This window comes from Lonchura striata, chromosome 3 (assembly GCF_046129695.1).
Source record: "Lonchura striata isolate bLonStr1 chromosome 3, bLonStr1.mat, whole genome shotgun sequence".
NCBI classification, from domain to species: domain Eukaryota; kingdom Metazoa; phylum Chordata; class Aves; order Passeriformes; family Estrildidae; genus Lonchura; species Lonchura striata.
Window position 1 is genome coordinate 101,203,932 of NC_134605.1, and position 8,213 is coordinate 101,212,144.

At 35.5% G+C, this 8,213-nt stretch overlaps 1 long non-coding RNA gene across 1 annotated transcript; it reads right to left on the reverse strand.

Moving 5' to 3' along the window:
* Positions 1-2,213: 2,213 nt before the first annotated feature.
* On the reverse strand, positions 2,214-8,213 carry LOC116183438 (uncharacterized). Its single transcript, XR_004148077.2, has 4 exons — positions 7,961-8,213; positions 5,716-5,986; positions 5,486-5,617; positions 2,214-2,775 (listed from the first exon to the last, which is right to left on the reverse strand). It is a non-coding gene; the product is annotated as an uncharacterized LOC116183438 (long non-coding RNA).

An 8,213-nucleotide genomic window follows, 5' to 3' on the forward strand; every position in this document is an offset into this window, starting at 1 on the left:
GCTGCCCTTGCTGTCCATTTTCCTTTTTATATAGTCCTTGTGCATTGCTTAGATGTTATTCAGTTTGTTGGATGGCCTGTTAAAATATAAAATGCTTCAGAATCCCATGCTAGTCCAGAAAAACAGTGAAACAGAAGAGCCATTACACTCATTTTAGCCATCTTGCATCACTTCAGGGAGAGATTACACTTTCATGACTACTTGGTGTTCCAAGAGCAAGGCATGGCTATTATGCTCAGTTTTGAGCTGTGCAGCCTTCCTGTTTGATTTACACAAGTATGAAAAAGTGAAAAATTATGACCTCTAAAATGCATTAATAGGTGCATTATTACTGAAAGAAAATGAAAAAAAAATTCTTCACTTCTCATTGTATCTAAGAGAGTAATACAAAACTCAAATATTTAATATTTTCAAAACTTTGTGGCTGTAAAAATAAATGTTGATCTCAGCCATGTGGGTTGTTTGTTCCTTTGGGTTTCTCTCCTGAAAATTCATCCAGGAAGAAGCATTATCTTTTCCCAATTAAACTCTTCAAAACTAACTCAGCTTCAGTCAATCTTCACAACCAAGTAATAACCATAACAGAAAGGTTTAAAAAGGAAAGCTGACATATACTGTCTGGCACTGAAACTAAAAATTTTGTACTATTTTTTAAAAGTTCTTGCAAATTACTTTTTTTTTCATTTATATCTTGAGCTGAACTTTTGACAGACATATTAACATTTTATTTGTTCATATTTGAGTGCTGGATTATCATTCATTAAGATGAACATTCTGCCTGCATAAAAGAACTAACAAACCACTACTTAACTTTTACATACATATGTTCTGCTTATACATGAGGTATCAAAGACTGAGAACAGGAAAAATTTACTGTAAGTAAATTAATAGAAGTGGACCCAGAAGCCTTTTACAATGTAGAGTGGATTACAAGGTGAGAAAAAATATTCTTTTCCCCATGGACTTTTCAGAATCTTCAGCCTGTTTTATCACAAGTCTGAGGAAAAGAAAAAAAAAAAATAACCTTTTCACTTAATGGCCAAAATAATGTATTATACTTTCTCTAGAACAGAAACTGTTTTTCAAGCAGTTGGGGAGGGTTGGTGTAGGGGATAACATCATTCTTACAAATCTGTTCTGCTCACATGAGCAAAATGTTTTAAATAAAATTTCTCTTGATCTACCAGAAAACGCTTTTTAATTACTTATAAAAATAGTCAATATCCATATTATTCAAATACTAGTTACATATTAGTCAAATCATAATTGAAGGCTATTATACAAATAATAGTTACATGTTGCAGACCTAATAATGCCATGAGAAGTTCAGTACTTTTTACTCCACAAAACCAAATGCACTTTTGGAATCATTCACAGTAAAGATCATAAGATCCACTCTTTGGAGTGTTTTTAAGAAGGAAGGGGGAAACTTCCAAGGCAACAAACAAACACAAGATAAATTGGTTTTGTCCTGCTTAATTTTGTGCCTCTTCTTACACTGAAGCTTTTCTCCCTTTTCCCATTATAGATGACTTGCTAAAAATACTAACTCTCAAATTGTATTCAAGCCACCTTATTTAGTACTCTTTTCCCAAGTCCCAATCCCATACCAAGATTTGGTATTTAGAAATTTTATTTGTAATTGCAATAGGTGCAGAAGAGGGCCCTAGGCAGAAAAAAAATTGATAGATCCATTTAACTCAAAATGAAACCTCATAGTTTTACATATTTTAAATTAATAGAACAAAAACTTGCATTAAATATAGTCACTTCTGAGACTGGAAGACAAGAAAATACAAAATATCACCACTGCAATCTGGAAAACAAGGTATTCTCTAGATAGGTTTTATGTCTGAGTGTTTTGATACTTTGCTTTATTTTGTCTTATTACTTAGATTTTAATTTCCTTGCATGCCTCACCTTTACTTTCCCTTTATTTACAGGTCCCTCCTGAGCATGTATATTGTCTCCATTGCCAAAATCCCTCAATTTGTTTGAATTGCTGTTATATGAAGTACTTTAATTGATTAGTTCATTTCTCAAAAAAAGTTTTGTCATGTGCCCTAGATGAAAAATGTCATTGAGATGAAAGAAACACCCAAAAACCCACTCAAAAAGCAGCAATCCCATAGCCAATAATTCCTTTAGAGTAGTTACAATACTCTGCAAAATAATTCAATAAATTCAAGACATTAGCAAAGACACAATTTTTGATCCCAGCTTTGAGCATTTATTAAGCTCAAAAGGAATCATCAATCAGGGTTAGGAAAACAGGGTCTTTGAAACACTCTTCCTGAGGCATATAGTGCTGTGCACTAATTAAGTTTATACTGTATTATTTGTCAGGTTATCAGTTATTTATGACAATATCAGCATTGATAATCTTCTGAAGTATAGGTCACCATTACTTAATTATGCATGATCAAATCTAGAATAAATTTCTACATTGCATAGAAAGACTTCACAGTGGATGCACAGACATCTGAGCTTAAAGTAAATACAGATACTTGGGGAACAGGGTAGGTATGATGAATATCTAATACACAGTGGAGACTTCCTTTGTAGTTCTATGTTTTAATGAAGTTATTTGGTTTCTGATATGGTCTTGAATTTTTTTACCATCTTCCCTCTTGCAGAATAACTCTGGTCTTGCTTCTAATTTTCTTCATGTTGCTCTTATCCATAAATTCCAGCAAGGCTTAGCTAGTAAGTTCTTCTTCTGGAGTTATTCCAGGCTAAAATGTGTCCCAAATTGGTGTCAATTCCACTGGGCTCCTAAGACACGTGCACAAAAATGTTTGTGATATACACACAGTCATCCAAACACACAGTCATCCAAAATGAATTAACTATGAATTAAATGTATACAGCTTTAAATGATAGTTTTGTTTATTTCATGCCAAGAGTTTATTCCATTTAGACTTTTTTGAATTTTCAGTTCCCACAGACTCAAAAACTTAAGTTTATTTTTATTTCCTGTGCCTCTCTGTACAAGCACCAAACACCTCACAGGCAGGTGAGTCAGCATCACAACTCTGCAGCTCTGGGTGAGGTACTAAGACCTGATATGGCATAACACTGCTGGTCTACTGAGTATTGCACCTCCAAATGTGATAGAAATTATGAACCTTCTTTGTTTCTCAAAATGAAGCTAAAGACCAAAGAGGAAAATTATGATAAATCAAAAATCTTCAGTCTAAGCATTGTAAAGGGTCAGGAAAGAAAATGAATGCAGAAAAAGAGGAAGTATTCTGAACATCAAATGAACATTTACGTCGTTTTTGGCTCTACTAATACAAACCAATCTCAGAGGTAGACACCAATTCCACTGCAGCCTGTAATTCCACTTATACAACCTTCTATTACCACTGCTTCTGTGTAAAGCATGGAGCTTACAGTAGCATCTTGCTGTGTCTTTGTGTGCTGCGCTCTAACTGCTTTAGTGTCATTATGATTATTAGTTCTAACGTTCACTAAACATTTTCACTGCCTCATCTGTTTTATGACTCTTTCAGTGAATGTATTTCATTATGACTAGTAAAAGAGAGGTATTTAGAAAGGTATTTATGGATTAAATACTATTAAAATTTTTAGAAGAGGATATTTCTAATGCAGCTTGTTTATTGTATGAGAAATATCAGCCACAACAACAAAAACAAGAAGAGCAGAATGCACTCCAGCTGCCCCACATTTATATTTCTTATTAAAAAATTTATAATAACTCTGCTAAATCCCAGTCTAAATCCCAATAAACAAGGCTGAAATGCATGTACCACATGGAAAACAGTAGTGCTACAGCCACTTACACCTTTTCAGCATTTGTCTCACATTGTGCTAACACATCTCCCAGTGTTTTTCAGTCCCAACTTGGAACAGCAGGTGTTGTTCCATGAATCATGAATTATACCCAATTACATTTGTTTTCTGTTGTGAAATATTTTTCACAGAGGAGTATGATGAAAGTAAACCTAACTGAAGCCTTAATACACAATAATCTCATCTCAGTAGAACAGCTTGAATCAGAAGCAGCTTTACTGAAACCAATAGCACTGATCTCTGTTGCCTTGTAATGAATAAATAAAGCAGAACATGGGCATTTTATACTCATTTAGTACTGGTCTATGAAACAAGTTAATAACAAGAAAGGTCTGCCACAGGCTTTCTGTGCTTCCTGTTCTGGGTTAATCCTGGTGGTTTGCTATGCATCACACAGCTGATTGCCCACTTCCCCAGCTCTCAGTTGGATGAGGAATAAGGAAAAGAAAGAATAAAGACAATCGAAATTGGGTAAGCTACAAAGATAAAAATAATAAAAATAAGGTTAATAACTGAAGGATATGTGGAAGAAGAGACAAAAACTCAAAAAATCCCAACTGTTGCAAAGGCAATCATTCTCCACCTCCCACAGGTTGAACAATGCTCAGCCATTTCCCAATCAAAAGATTGCTAACCTCCCTAAAACCCCCTCTCTTCCCTTTTATTGCTGAGCATGATGTTATACAGCAAGAAGTATCTCTTTGGATGGTTGAGGTTATCTCCCCTTCTATCCTGTTGTGCATCCCCTAGTCTATTCTCTGAAGAAGGGCACATTGAGAAACAAAGAGAGCCCTGATGCTGTGAAAACACTGCTGGGAAATTAGTGCATTGTCAGTTTTGTTTTGGTAACAAATCTAAAACAGTGCCATATAAGCATCTATGAAGAAAATTAACTCAGTCTTAGCCAGTCTCAGTACAACTGCCTTATTATAAATTGTCATAATTCCTCTGTTTTTTGGTTTTTTTTTTAATTTAAACTGAAGTTCTGATAACTGGTAACTGAAAAAAAAAATTGTTTACATACTTCAATGATTACCTATGCGTTATTTGAAACTAACTGTGCTGCTTAAACAATGTTATTTGAAAAGAATTAACACTCATTCTCCCCAGTTTAAACCCCTATTAGCCTGTTTCTAACCAAACTGTGGAAGAATTACCACTTTTAAATCATGTTGGCACTTTTTCTAGAAATACAAAGTCACATATCTCTGGCAATATATTACATGTATACAACAAATGAAATATAGTGGACGCTTTAATTTCTGTATACCTTAGCATTGTTAAAGAAAAAAGCAATTTTTCTGGCTTAGTACATGTTCACTAAAAGTACAACTTAAGTTGGTTTTAATTATATTTTTGGAACATGGAGCACACTTTAGAGTTCTGTGCTGTGCTTTGAAGCACCAGTCTTCTTTGGAGGGCAGACCTTAGGGCATGCAGTACTCTAAGAGCAGGACTATATTGCTAACATGGGCCCTTCTCATTTCTAGCTATGAGCACCAAGAGCAGAGAGACCTGAACTGAAAGTTGAGAACCAGAAAAATTGATACAGAACTGTAGAGGGGCTGTTATTTTTGGTGTAGCCAGAGTCTTTGAGGATGTGCCAATTCTTTTCCAGATCCAAACTGGGTTGTGTGAAAGGGGGATGTTCACTGGGACTCCACCATACCTCCCAGTACCTTCAGCTGACTCACGGAGGAGCAGCTGCTGAATTGCCTTTATCTCTGCATCTGGGAGCAACATCACAGGAGCAATACCACATCTCTGTCTGGGAAAGGCTGGTGGAAGAAGACCTGCAGCACTGTTATAAATGAGAGATTTCAAATCACTTAAATTTCAGAAAATATTAACTCATGCAATTCTTGTTGTTTCAAATAGAAGAAAAAGGTGCTACATTACCTCACACTGAAATGTATTCTCCTTTGCTAGTGTATTACATTTTGGGTTGGGTCCACAGTACTCCTTCAGTAATAATTTTCTGTTTAAGGGGATTACTCTTCTTGCTTCCTGGCTGGAATGGGATTTCGATGACCATCAGTTGATTTTGCTGTTGATCAACACTGTAGAAGGTCTATGAGTTTCCTTTTTGCTGTAGTTACATAGATATACTATGACTTTCACCACGCATGCTGCTTCTTTTTCTTTGACCAGTTTGTGCAGCTGTGATATCCTTTACAGAATAAATAAAACAATCAAAAGAATATGATGCACCTTTTAATAACAAAGTGGAAGAGTATTTGCAATCAGCCTTCCCTTTACCCCATAGCCAAAAAAACCCAGTTCCAAAATTATCAGTTTTTCCATTAGATATTCATAATCCCTTACTCTCCTTCCCCTGCCTCTCCCTTTCTGTTGCAGCCATCATAACTGTACCAGTCATGTTTTAAAACACATTCTATAATTGGTCCCATTAACATCATCAGTGAGAGATTTAATTGCTTCTATTGCAGTTGGTCAGCATATTGGAATTGTGTTTCATTTAATCTATGTCAAACCCTTACAGAAAGTCCAGTTACCATACTTCACTTTTCTGTTTATTTTCCAGTGCAGTATGTGTTATAATGTGCTGCATGCTGAGAATTCTCAGGTTATAAAGTACACAACCAAAATCATTGCTTAAAAGCTTTAGGTGATTGCTTATGCTTCTCAGTCCTAATGCATCAGTGAAATCTTTGGAAGAAAATTACAGTGCATGGAGATTTTAGAAAATCTACATTGTTTATTTTTTTCGCATATTAAATGTAGAAAATAATCTCACACATTATTATTTCTGTTGGAGCCAGAAATATCTCACACTGTGCAGAAGAAGGGAAGGCAGTGTTACAGGGATTAATAATGCATCTAATATGAATCTCTTGATAAAATTAAAGATGAAAGAAACAACATAAAAATAGCGTGAAAGCTGAGACATCAAAACACAAAAGCATGGGCATTCTGAATTCTGACTGCCATTTCACTTTTATTACAAATCTTTTGTTCCCAGGTGTGTAACAAAGAACAACACAAATTCAGAGCATCTTTGAGCCAAATTATTACATACATTTATGAAAAATAATAGTTCAAGATCTTTAATAAATGCCCAATCACATACCAGTAACTTGTGCAGGAAGGTAGTAACATAATGTACTATTGAGGCTCCCTGACACTTCAAATTACAAATTCCTGTTTTCATAGCTTATAATTTTGCAAAATATTAATGAATTGGGATCAAATTTTCTATGACAGATGCCAGCCTGAGGCTGTTTCTTTGGTGGGCAATATTCAATCAAACAACTCAACCATTTGGGAGAATTGAATTAGGGGAAAATTGACATTAAAAAGTGTTAAATACCTGATTTTATAAAGACAAACCATGCTTTGAAGCCCAGACATCACAATTGCACTCAGGGTGATTTTTTACCATCTTTTAAAAATTAAAATGATATTTGACAAGTTCTAAACATGAATAGGAAACTATAACCCCATTTCTGCATACTCTGGACAAAAGGTTGCTAGAATTTGTTTGTCTGAACACCATTCTCAGTGCTGTGCATAGAACTACACGTTCTGGGCCTCAGAGAGACTCCTTTAATAGGAGTCATCCCAAATGAATGAATGAACACAATTTAACCCTTGTGGTTCCTGCACATCACAACTTGGCACATTTGCTGTGGTTTGCTCATGGTTCAGAGGAAAAGGCTGCACTAAGGTGATGTTAACCAGCACCAAAGAAGGCAAAGAATCAGAACCTCCTCTGTGGTCAATGAATATTCTACTGGCAAAAAGAAGCTCAAAGACATCCCTGTAAAAAGTATCCACTAAACATAGTAAACCAATATGAAATACCAACTCATTTCTTTATTTCTGAGGTACTGAGTATCATAAAGCTCTCTGACAATAGTTCTCTCCCACAGAGCAACACAACAACAGGGTCAGTTCTTGGTGATAACATGACCACTATGGGTAAGGAGAAGCTGTATGATTACTAATGTAAGAAGTAGTGCAGCATTCAATCTCTTGATGAACCTATGGTATCAATTTTCATAAAAGTAATGGAGAAAAATTAATTCGGCAAGCAAATAAATGGATGGGGATGGACAGGGATGATAACCTTGTAATGAATGACAAGTAAAACTGAAATACTCTGGGTTTTTCTCAGTCTTACCAGAAAAGCCTGCTCCCAGTCCTCTGCTCCCAGACAGAAGGATTATTTAGTAGAACGAGATTATTCAATCTGCAGAGACTGAAAACAGCCCTAAACAGTGGAAGAACAGCCATTGTAATTATAAAGCCGTTTCCTAACTATTAAAAAACCACAGCAATAACAGATCATGCCTTTAAAAAAGGTAAGAAGGACAATATTGGGAACCATCAGCTGGACACACCAAGTGCAATCCTTGGTTGGATGGAGGATGCAT